Below are 13,539 nucleotides of genomic sequence, written 5' to 3'. Positions count from 1 at the left end.
CCTCGCCCCGATCTTCCGCATCAGAGCGATTTTTACAGTTTCATTTTTAAAACAGATCACATCCTAGTGATCTCCATAGACGTCTAAAAGCATTGCTGGTATGATTAGAGACCTTGGGCCGAGTAGCTGAAGCGATCATTTTATATTGCCGAATAATCGCAATGCGAATATTCGGCAATAGGAATATTGCGCGATTATTTGCTCCGCCCTTTTGCATCAGAGCCAATCAGAGTTCTCCTTCCACACTCGTCAGAGGTTAGCAACCAATAGGAACCTGCCTGCATGGACATTATATAAGCTCACTCCCAGCACCATTTCATTGCAGATTCAGAAGCTGGCTATAGAGTGTGGAGGCTGTTTCTGTGTTCCTGTGTCTTTGTTCCTGATTGATTTAGATCATCACCAGCATTGCTATTTAGTGATTCCAGTGGATCTTTTCCAGAATATCAACTGCTTTTTTCAAAGCAATAGACCCAAGAGCTTTTTTCAAAGCTACGTTTTGTGCTGTTTTGTGCTGTTTTTTTCATTTGTGTTACTGTTTGATCCTGCATCCTCGCTGTTCAGTGATATTTGCTAGAGATTTCAGTACACATTTTGCTGAGCTTTATAAAAGAGCTTTTCTAAAAGCTAAGTTTTGTTCATCTTGTGTTACTGTTAGATCTTGCAGGTTCGCTGTTCAGTGATATTTGCTAGGCATCTCAGTTCACATTTTGTTTAGTTTTTCCTAAAGAGCTTTTCTAAAAGCTAAGTTTTGTGTTCAGTTTAGTTAAATTTTGTGTAGTAAGTGTACACACTGTTAGTGTACATTTATTTCATCTAGCTTAGCTTAGTGTGTGTTTAGTGTCTGTGTTTTGTGTTTAAAAAAAAAAAAAAAAAGTTAGTGTTTGTTTAGTGCTTTTTTTTTTTCTTTAATTTTGTAGTCCTTGTCTTTGGTGTACTACTTTTCTTATAGTTTAGTAGCTGTCTGTGTACGTCTTTGTCTGCGTGCCTGTCTTGTAAAAAATACACAAAAACAAATTTTGTTCACATTTCCCCCCCCCCAATAAAGTTTACCCCCCCCCCACACACATATCAGCAATAATGAGCGGCATCCGTGGCCGTGGCAGCAGGGGTAGGGGAGTTACTCCCAGTGCTGGATCGCTGCCAGCACGGGGTACCTCTCGTGCCCCTACTAGTGTTAGAGGATCGGGTGCAAGGGGAGTACGCCTGATCCGGGAGTTCTTCCCATCGGGCAGCCGCCCGATATTGCCATCTCAGGCTGAAGTAGTGGTGGACTACATGGGGCACAGCAGTGCCACTGAGTCGTCGGTCCCGACTCACAGTAGTACCACCATTACACCGGTGCCTGTAGTACGCCCCCCCAGCCCCCAAGAGTCCAGCATCTTACTGTTCGACAGCGACAGTGAGAGGGATCTCTTGGGGGAGGCCATGCATCAGGCAGACCTCCAGCTCTGTCCTGATGGTCAGGACCTTTTTGAAGGGATGGATGAGGAGGATGGGATACCTGCTGGCAGTATCCCAGAGACATCCCTTCAAACTGGTGCTGCTGTTTTGGTGCAGGAAACAGCAGCACCTAGTCAGACCCAGGCGTGGGTGAGGGGACAGCGGAGCCAGGCTAGAGGCTCCATGTCAGTTGGTTCCCTCAGACCAACACATTTCAGCCCTTGGTCTGACATCTCTGGGGGCGAAGAGGGTGACCCATCATGGTTGCCATCTGACGCGTCGGCTCACTACGTCAGTGACGACGGGGAAGGTAGGCACCCTGGTGAAACGGTGCGCCAGGTCACCACCAGGGAGACCATCGTCAGGGTCTCCACTGGTGATGGCAGCAGGAGGTGTCAGGAGGAGGAGCAGCAGCAGCAGCAGCAGCAGCAGGCAGCTCCACCTGTGCGCACCGAGTCCCAGCAGGTGCAAGTAAGCGTCACCCCATCTGACAGGAGGGCGGTGCTGAAGTCACCTGTCTGGAATTACTTTACCCTGGTGGCAGACAACCCTACCGTGGCCATCTGCCGGATTTGTAAAGTGAGGGTGAAGAGAGGGAAGTGTTTGGCTCGGGTGGGTACCACAGCCCTGAACCAGCACCTGAGGATAAACCACTGGGCGGTGTTTGACGAGATGAAGCGTGGTGGTGGTAGCAGCGCCACCACCACAAGTGAGCAGGGTACAGCAGCCCCTGCCACATCTTCATCTCTTTCCAGCAGGTCATGCCCCCCCGCTCCCTCTAGTAGAGGTACTGGTACCGGCAGCCAGACCTCTACTTCCACAGCACCCTCCACGTCTGTGTCCCGCACTGCCGTCCGGCGCCAGGCGTCGATTTCAGACGCCTTTGACCGCACCACTCCCTTCCCCCCTGGAGACCGACGTGTGCGTTCCCTCAATGGGCTCCTGGCAAGGGTTATTGCCCAACATCTGCTGCCCTTCAACATAGTTGACAGCAACCCCTTCAGGCAGATGTTGGAGCAGGCCCAACCCCAATGGCGTGTCCCCAGCCGCCATTTCTTTGCCAGGACTGGTGTCCCTGCCCTACACCAGCACATTGTGCAGAATGTAACCCTGTCGCTGGATCACGCTGTCAGTGACAGGGTTCATCTGACAATGGATGGCTGGACCAGCAGGCATGGGCAGGGACGCTACATCAGCTTCACGGCCCATTGGGTTTCCCTCCGAGGCGTCGGTGAGGGATCGGCGGCAACCGATCTTGTGGTGCCGCCCCGGGGTGTCCAGGGGAGAACTGCTGGTCTCCCTCAAGCCACTGTCTCCGCAGCTGCTGAGCCTCCCAGCAAGCGCCCCCGTAGCTACTCAAGTGTGGGGCACGTGCGCTGTCAGGCCGTGCTCCAGCTTGTTAGTTTAGGGGACCGGAGACACACTGGAGAAGAAGTGCTGAAAGCACTTCAGGCTCAGGTCCAGAAGTGGCTGACACCCCGAAGGCTCCAGGCAGGTATGGTTGTCTGCGATAACGGCAGCAACCTACTCGCCGCCCTTAGTGCTGGCAGTCTGACCCACGTGCCCTGTCTGGCACATGTCCTCAACCTGGTGGTGCAGAAGTTCCTGCGCACTTATCCAGGGTTGAGTGACATTGTGGCAAAGGCGCGTAGGATTGCCAGCCACTTCAGGCGCTCCCCAACCGCTACCGCGTCCCTGTCCAAGTTGCAGCGGAAGTACAATCTGCCCCTTCACAGGCTGATTGTGGACAGTGTGACGCGGTGGAACTCCACCCTCCACATGCTGAAGAGGTTGTGGGAGCAGCAAAGGGCGGTGAGGGAGTACCTGATGGAACTAGGCACTGAGAGGGCTTCACCACAACTCCCTTTCATCGCCTGTGCGGAGTGGGGGCAGATAAACCAGGTCTGCCAAGTGTTGTCCTCCTTCGAGCAGGCGACCAAGATGGTCAGCAGTGAGCAAATCGGCCTCAATAGCGTGCTGCCAATAGTGTTCATGCTGGAGAGGACACTAGATCGCCTGCTCGAAGCTGGGGAGAGTGCCTTGGTGGAGCAGGAGGAGTCAGCAATGCTCCACGGAGACCAGGGCCAGGACGAGGAGGAGGAAGAGGATGATGATGATGAAGAGGAGGAGGAGGTGGTTGCTGGTGTCGTCCCGGAGTCAGGGCCTGGTCAGGAGGGAGAGCCGGTGTTGGGGGCACCGATAGTCCGGGGGTTGGGCATCTCTGAGTTTGACCAGCAGCGCCTCAGGGATGAAGAGTCGCACCTCATTCACCTGGCCAGCATTGAGGAGTCACAGCGGGCTGTGCTCTTCCCCATGGCTGCCCACATGCTGAGATGCCTCAGGAGGGACCCCCGGGTTAAGACCATCAAGACGAGGGATGATTTCTGGATGGCCACCCTTTTGGATCCCAGGTGCAAGGGGAAACTGGAGCAGTTCATCCCAGCCAGCCGGAGGCAGCACCGGATGGAGGAACTGCAGGCAGGCATTGTCAGACGGTTGGAGCAGGCAACTCCCCGGCCTCCAGTTGTCCCCCCTCATCTCACCCAGCAGGTGGCTGCACCCAGCAGCAGCCGAGCAGGGGACCTAATGGAAGAGATGAGGATGTTCTTCCAAACCGAGCGACCCAGTACCAGCACCAGCAGCAGCAGCAGTCACCACCAGCGGCTGGCCCACATGGTGGCAGACTACATGGCGTCCGTCGGTACTTCTGACAGTATGAGCACCGACGACCCCATGGAGTACTGGGTTGCCAGATTGGACACCTGCCGCGAGCTCGCTCAGTATGCGCTGGAGTTATTGTCTTGCCCCCCCTCCAGCGTACTATCTGAGCGGACATTCAGCGCGGCAGGTGGGGTGGTCACGGACAAGAAGACCCGTCTGTCCACAGACTCCGTGGACAGACTCACATTCATAAAGATGAATGAGTCCTGGATCGGCGGTGACTTTCTGGCACCCGTCGTCGGTTCAGGGCGCTGAAGGGTCCCTTGTCATGCATTCCCTGATAAAGCCCCGGACCTGATGTATTTACAGTGCTGAATATAACTATTTTAACATCAGAGAAAATCAATGTTAATATTTGGTACAGTAGGCTTTCTTTGCAATTACAGCGGTCAAACCTTTCTTGTAGTTTTACACCAGCTTTGCACACACTGGAGGAGGGATTTTGGCCCACTCCTCCACACAGATCTTCTCTACATCAGTCATGTTTCTGGGCTCTCGCTGAGAAACACGGAGTTTGAGCTCCCTCCAAAGATTCTCTATTGGGTTTAGGTCTGGAGACTGGCTAGGCCACGCCAGAACCTTGATATGCTCCTTACAGAGCCAATCCTTGGTTATCCTGGCTGTGTGCTTTGGGTCATTGTCATGTTGGAAGACCCAGCCTCGACCCATCTTCAAAGCTCTAACTCAGGGAAGGAGGTTGTTGCCCAAAATCTCGCAATACATGGCCACGGTCATCCTCTCCTTAATACAGTGCAGTCACCCTGTCCCATGTGCAGAAAAACACCACCAAAGCATGATGCTACCACCCCCATGCTTCACATTAGGGATGGCGTTCTTGGCATGGTACTCATCATTATTCTTCCTCCGAACACGGTTAGTGAAATTATGATCAAAAAGTTATATTATGGTCTCATCTGACCACATGATTTTCTCCCATGACTCCTCTGGATCAGTCAAGACACCTATGTCAGCAGTTATTTCACACCCTATATACTCTTATTAATACTGCTGTTCATCATGGCACCTCCTGCCCAAGTGATATGACTCTGTGTCAACTACTACTGTTAATACTACTACTGCTGCTTCTGCTGCTGCTGCCGCCCAGTCAATACACCTATGTCAGCAGTTATTTGACACTCTATATACTCCTATTCCTACTGCTGTTCATCATGGCACCTCCTGCCCATGTGATATGACTCTGTATCAACTACTACTGTTAATACTACTACTGCTGCTTCTGCTGCTGCTGCCCAGTCAAGACACCTATGTCAGCAGTTATTTGACACTCTATATACTCCTATTCCTACTGCTGTTCATCATGGCACCTCCTGCCCATGTGATATGACTCTGTATCAACTACTACTGTTAATACTACTACTGCTGCTTCTGCTGCTGCTGCTGCCCAGTCAAGACACCTATGTCAGCAGTTATTTGACACTCTATATACTCCTATTCCTACTGCTGTTCATCATGGCACCTCCTGCCCATGTGATATGACTCTGTATCAACTACTACTGTTAATACTACTACTGCTGCTTCTGCTGCCCAGTCAAGACACCTATGTCAGCAGTTATTTCACACCCTATATACTCTTATTAATACTGCTGTTCATCATGGCACCTCCTGCCCAAGTGATATGACTCTGTGTCAACTACTACTGTTAATACTACTACTGCTGCTTCTGCTGCTGCTGCTGCCCAGTCAAGACACCTATGTCAGCAGTTATTTGACACTCTATATACTCCTATTCCTACTGCTGTTCATCATGGCACCTCCTGCCCATGTGATATGACTCTGTATCAACTACTACTGTTAATACTACTACTGCTGCTTCTGCTGCTGCTGCTGCCCAGTCAAGACACCTATGTCAGCTGTTATTTGACACTCTATATACTCCTATTCCTACTGCTGTTCATCATGGCACCTCCTGCCCATGTGATATGACTCTGTATCAACTACTACTGTTAATACTACTACTGCTGCTTCTGCTGCCCAGTCAAGACACCTATGTCAGCAGTTATTTCACACCCTATATACTCTTATTAATACTGCTGTTCATCATGGCACCTCCTGCCCAAGTGATATGACTCTGTATCAACTACTACTGCTAATACTACTACTGCTGCTTCTGCTGCCCAGTCAAGACACCTATGTCAGCAATTATTTCACACCCTATATACTCTTATTAAGACTGCTGTTCATCATGGCACCTCTTGCCCGAGTGATTTGACACTGTATTGTCAATGTCTACTACTACTATTACAGCTCAGTCAAGACACCTGTGTCCCAATTTTTTGGTACACTATTGACTACTATGACCACTACTGATGCTGTAAAGTATTCCCCAAGTGTTTTTATGCTATGTATTACTATTACCACTACTGCTTGTAAATCATGCCTGTGTGATACTTAGTGGGAATGCTTTAATAAGCATTCCCAGTATGGATACCCGTAAATGTATTAATCTTAATTAGTGTGAATGCTTTAATAAACATTTCCAGTATTGATATACGTAAATTTAGTAATCTTATTATTCCTTACGTTTTTTGGTTCTGCGTAACTTCGGCATACTTTCAGCTATTGAGACCATTCAACTGTAAAAATGTTCGTCTCGTTCAGCTAATGATGGGACTTCTTCAAGTTTTTTTCTACTTTTTACACTTTTATAAATTTTAAGCTTTTAGACCCTTTTTTTTAACATTGAAGTCAATGAGAACATCCATTTCCCCTTTGAATTCACATTCCCTGCCAAAAGTTTCAGCTACTTCATACTTTCACTTACAGACACTGAAAAAACTTTAAAGCGGTCACAAAATAATTAGCTATCCGGCTATGACTTTTCAGATCGTTATCGTTTACAATTTTTTGGTGAAAACGCAATTTAAGTTTTGCGAATTTTTCACAAAAATGCAATAGGTTATAATGTAATCCTATGGAGGGGATTTAGAGTCTGTCATGTGACCTTAACATTGGAGATCTTTGTAATTAAAAATATCTTTACAAAAAGGGGAAACAAATTGGTCTCACGCCCACAAGATCTACTTTTCATACACAATTTTTATATCAAAACGTAGCTATGCTTGTCTGGTTTATGGCAATGTGACCAATTCTGCGATACGTATTTTAGTTTTAGTTATTGGAGCAACAGCCAGAAATTATGTCTCATAGACTCTCATGTGAAATTATCTAAAAAATGTTGCTGCAGAACTCACAAAGACGCTCTTTTCTAAATCGCAGACATGGCCACATTTTTAAGTTTATCTACATAAATTTCATATCGATGCGTTTACAAGGGCCGTGTATTTCAAACGGTGTAGTCGTTGTATCAATTGCATGTACGTTTGAGGATTTATTAAGCTTTGTTTGGAGGCTTAAATCATGTATTAGATCTGTGAATTAAAAGCGTTTGTAATGTTATTTCTTTCCATAAATAACTTTCCTGACCTCAGTGCAATATTCCTCCTCACTGACCTGGGGGGGGAACCTATTGAGGGGGGAGGGGCGACCAGGAAGTCAGCATACTCTATACTTTGCAGATAGAGAAAGAAGCTGTGTGTCCTAAAGATAGTGTAGTGGTTATGGTGAATGTCTTTGGCAAGGGGCTCACCAATTAAGCTATTCAGCATTCCCACTCGCATTTTCCTCAGGAAATGCATTGTCTAGTTATATTATATTTTAATACTCCTGCTGCTGCCTCCATGCTGAGTAAAGCTTCATGACCTCTCTGGCACAGCGGATCCACCAACAGCCTCCGCTACAAGCTACCAGACCGGATCTAAACAGCAAGTGTAACTATAACAATGAACCTTATGTTAAACCCTGTTTTGCGGCATTTATACTGCAACCATTGGGCTGTCTGCAAGAGCTCATCTGCATTCTCTCTCTTTCTTGCTCTCCCTCTCTCTCTCTTTGTATATATATATATATATTGTTGCTTTTGTTATGTTAATTTTTCAACAGTTTATTTTGTGTTCGTCGTGTCTGTGTCGTGTGCTTTAGTTTGTCCTAGGTTAATGTTAAATAAAATAATAGTATAAAATGTTTTTGCTTATTATGAAGTTAAATGTGTTGATGTTGATTTGTTTGATGTGAAGTTAGATGTGTTGAAAAACCTACAACTCTATCTCAAAAAGAAATGAAACATTTCCAAAAAATAAGATTTTTTAATACAAAAATAAATTTAAATATAGCTATCAATGCGTTTCTGAATGCGGTGCAGTTCCGCAATATGACCCGATAGCTGCTACTCTAGCAGAGCATTTTGTTGGGTGAGGTAGCTCATCTTCCGCTGGTTTTGCAGGATCCTCTGGTGGGTCTTTTCGATGAGTCTGTTCTGCCTCCTCAGATCTCTTGATGCTTTTAGGATATAATAAAAAAACATTTGGATTTCAAAGAACGTTACCAAATAAATAAAATATTTTTTTTGCTTATTAATCAATCATTATCATGTGTATACACTTGTTATGTGTCTAACACATCCCGGGAGTGCAGAATTATTAGGCAAATGAGTATTTGGACCACATCATCCTCTTTATGCATGTTGTCTTACTCCAAGCTGTATAGGCTCGAAAGCCTACTACAGATTAGGCATATTAGGTAATGTACATCTCTGTAATGAGAAGGTGTGTGGTCTAATGACATCAACACTCTATATCAGGTGTGCATAATTATTAGTCAATTTCCTTTTCTTTGGCAAAATGGGCCAAAAGAAGGATTTGACAGACTCTGAAAAGTCCAAAATAGAGAGATATCTAGCAGAGGGATGCAGCACTCTTAAAGTTGCAAAGCTTCTGAAGCGTGATCATCAAACAAAAGAAGCGTGTGGAAAAACAAAGGTGCAAAATAACTGCCCATGAACTGAGAAAAGTTAAGCGTGCAGCTGCCAAGATGCCACTTGCCACAAGATTGGCCATATTTCAGAGCTGCAACATCACTGGGGTGCCCAAAAGCACAAGGTGTGCAATACCCAGAGACATGGCCAAGGTAAGAAAGGCTGAAAGACGATGACCACTGAACAAGACACACAAGCTGCAACGTCAAGACTGTGCCAATAAATATCTCAAGAAAGATTTTTCTAAGGTTTTATGGACTGCTGAAATGAGAGTGAGTCTTGATGGGCCAGATGGAAGAGCCCGTGGCTGGATTGGTAAAGGGCAGGGAGCTCCAGTCTGTCAGTGCATGCTAAGAATTTTACTTTTGCTGCATCTAGGGTGCCACAGTTTAGAGACCCGTGCATAAAGGCCTGAAAAATGGGGGCCTGCAGAACTTACAATACTAGAAGTGCCAGCATTCCCAGGCATGCTGGAAGTTGTAGTTCTGCAACATCTAAAGGGCAATATGTATTCGAACGTCCTTGGGCCTTGAGGACACTGAAGTCAGGACGTTCGCATACGTCCTATGTCCAAAAAAATGTTAAATTCATTATGCTAAATAACAAGGAAAAGTGCCTAAATACACATTTGCCAACCAGGGTGTCTGCAGCTGTCCAGGCATGCTGGGACTTGTAGTTTTGTAAAAGCAGGAGACACATTTTTTGTGAAATACTAATATCTGATCATATATACTAACTTTTAAACTAGACTAAAATGCAGTTGAAGATGATGAAATAACAGTGGTCAAAATACTTACACAAATCAGCAACTTTTCCTCAGACTTAGTGAAATTGCTTCCAACCATGTTGCTGTGTGATTGCGCTGCGATCATAAGTTGGAAACTGGCAAGGCTCCAGGAAATGGTCGCGTGTTGTTCGCGCAATTGCGCATGCGCGATCGAAAAATCGCAATCGCAATATGTTTTTTGGTTAAAATATCATACATATTCGATTTCAGAGTGCTGCTACAGCAGTTTTCGAAATATCTGCAATCAATTTCGCATTCGCATTTTGTGAAATTGCGTTAAAATATCTCGAATATTCGATTTCAGAGTGAGCCAATCAGAGCGCTCCTCCAGCATTTCTCGAAATTGCGCAATAAATATCGCATTCGCATGTTGCGATATTTCGATAAAATATCAGGAATATTCTGAGCCAATCAGAGCGCTCCTCCAGCATATCTCGAAATTGCGCAATAAATATCGCATTCGCATGTTGCGATATTTCGATAAAATATCACGAATATTCTGAGCCAATCAGAGCGCTCCTCCAGCATATCTCGAAATTGCGCAATAAATATCGCATTCGCATGTTGCGATATTTCGATAAAATATCACGAATATTCTGAGCCAATCAGAGCGCTCCTCCAGCATATCTCGAAATTGCGCAATAAATATCGCATTCGCATGTTGCGATATTTCGATAAAATATCACGAATATTCTGAGCCAATCAGAGCGCTCCTACCGCAGTTATTAAAAAAATCGCAATTATTTTCGCATTCGCAATAGCGAAAAATCGCAATCAATTAATTTCGATAAAATATCACGAATATTCGAATTTAGCGAATATATCTCGAATATTCGAATATATATTCGAGATATATCGCGAAATCGAATATGGCATATTCTGCTCAACACTACTTATGTTGAGAGTTGACAGCAACAGATTCCAAATGCACGCTTGAAATTAACTCTGGACCTTTTATCTGCTCCTTGTAAATGGGATAATGAGGGAATAACATACACCTGGCCATGGAACAGCTGAGCAGCCAATTGTCCCATTACTTTTGGTCCCTTAAAGGTGGGAGGCTCATATACAAACTGTTGTAGTTCCTACACCGTTCACTTCACCTGATTTGGATGTAAATACCCTCAAATTAAAGCTGAAAGTCTGCAGTTAAATCACATCTTGTTTGTTTCGTTTCAAATCCATTGTGGTGGTGTATAGAGCCAAAAAGATTAGAATTCTGTCGTTGTCCCAATATTTATGGACCTGACTGTATATCCACATAAGAATGTTCACATGGCAAGCTGAACAAATCTAAAAATATAAGTCTGGGAACAAATGTCTATACAATGGAGACAGTATTGGACAGTCATCTGTTACAGGATGACCAGGCATTGTGCATCCGCCACCCAAGGGGGAGGGTATGTACTCTTACCAGAGACTGTGGACTCACGTACCAGCGGCAGTGAGTCAAACACGCTTAAGATGAAAACAGAACCTCTGACGTCCCGTCTCTGGAAATCCTGATGGCATACACAGATGTCTCGTCCAATAGATGATCATAAAATTGTGTCAAAAAAGAAAAATACCTCCACATAGTGTAGATCAATGATGAATGGGTTTATTTAAAACAAGAGTACTGACATCCTGATGGTGTGTACAAAAAAAATTTATGTGATCACAAAGAAATCCAAAAAAACAAGGGCAATGTACGAAGCTGACTGGCAGTTACCTGACGCATTTCATCCTAAAGGACTTCAACTGGGGTATAAGTCAGCTCTCCCACACTGCACAAATATATATAAAAATAATCGATAATCTGGAAGGGATTCGGTGTGCTCGCTCTATAGCGAATACGCGAGAGAATGTAGTGTCTGCCATATTATCATTAAGCCATAGTTCTAGGAAATCTTCAGGTTGTTTACCCTCTGCTTCCTCAGGAAATCCCACAAAGTGAACATTATTCTGCCTCTGGTGGTCCTCCATATCACCCAGCTTATCAGTGTGGGTAGCAACCTCTTTTTGCAGATTTTGCACTGTGCTTTCCAGAGAACAAACGGTATCTTCCACATCATAAATTCTCTGTTCTGCCTCTGTGGCCTTTTCCTTTACATTGTGCATATCTTGTTTTAAAAAGAACATCTAAGCTCTCATGCCATCAATGTGTTCAGTCAAGGTAGTTTGGTATGTGCATATGGCCTCCATGATTTGCTTTAGGGAAGGCTCAGTGTCAGCCCCTGCCAGCTCTATGGATTCCGGATCCCCCTGGGGTAGCCTATCCAGGGAATACCCTCTTCATAGCCCACAATTTCTGTGGGGTAGGGGGCTTACCACAATGGAGTCTGTGTGCAGCAGATCAGCTCTGGTGTGCTTTGCTTTCCCATCGTGTCTCATCTGCGTGTCCGCCAACATCTTGGGATCCCCAAGCAAATCGGGCCAAACGTTCTCTGGTGGATTCCATAGGTGCTGGACCATATTTGACCATGATGGTCAGCTCTGCCACCTCTGTGCACCTTCAGTCACCTGCTGTAGCAAAGGAATAGTATCTCTGACACTCAGGATTGTTGCAGGATTAATCGTCCCGGCCAGAGCTTCTGAGCACCTTTGTTCACATACCACCCGCTAGCTTTGCCCTTTCAAAAAACTCAGTGTAAAAGGAAAAGGTGGAATGTATTCACGAAATAAAAGGGGATAGTGGGGAGAGGGGACACTAAGCTTTATTGATAAAGGCATTGATATTCCAATCGACATTCATGCCAATGAGTACGATTTTAATATATAGATCCAGAACGTTTCTAAACAATATACCCCTCTGAGGCTAGTATCGCCTCTTCAGTAAGGGACAAATTTATCAATGATCTGGAACTGAGTGCCAGACGGGTCCTTATTATAATAACAAAGGTAATGTCTGGGGACACTGTGGTTGGTACGGTCTTTCTTGTCGGAGCGGGTCAGATCAGCTTCCAAAAAGGTATGTATACTCATTTATTCTTTACAGTGATAGAGAGGTTAGATCTGTGGGGGCTATAGAAGCAGGGAATTTCGTTTTTGCATGGACTTCCACTTTAAGTACTGTAGATTCAGTTTAAAGGCTGTTTTTTCAACCATGTATACAGTACATCTTCGATAGATTTGCCACCTGTATGGTGAAGGAAAAAAAGGTTCCCTGGATAAAATGTACAGTATATAATTGCACGTATCTTCTCTTTGCTTTCAGTCTTCTGTTTTTCCAGGTTTTTTTTTAAAGGTAAGTATCAAATCCATCAACTAAGTAGTGCAAGGGCCTGCCTGATTGCATACAAATTTAAAGTGTTTAGGTTTGACCTCATCTTATAGGGTTTTGGTAAATCTAAAGAAAAAATTTAAAGGAAATGGTATAATGTATGGCCAGCCTAACAGAGTGGGGGCACTCTAATACAGGAGGTGAGTTACTGTCTAGGTCGGCTCGTCACAACAGAGGGAAAAAAAGCCCAAATAAAAATGTAATGATTGGTAAGCTGCAATATATAAAATTTTTGGTTTTGGGTTTGATACTACTTCCGGACCGCTTACTGTACAATGTATATATATATACATCATTATTTTTACGTTATAAACCGTCGTTATTTCAGCAGCTTGTTACCATAACCCCAGTATTTTTTATACACTGGGCATCCAATAAAAGTGGTCCCGGCAGTGCATTTGCCACTGTATCACGTTTATAGGCAGCCCCCTGACGCCGCTTACCAGAGCCATTGGTAAAGGGGGAAATGACTGATCCCCTGAAGCGATGGTCAGG

The sequence above is a fragment of the Rana temporaria genome, chromosome 5 (genome assembly GCF_905171775.1).
Source record: "Rana temporaria chromosome 5, aRanTem1.1, whole genome shotgun sequence".
Classification (NCBI taxonomy): domain Eukaryota; kingdom Metazoa; phylum Chordata; class Amphibia; order Anura; family Ranidae; genus Rana; species Rana temporaria.
Note: the sequence above shows the minus strand (reverse complement) of the source record.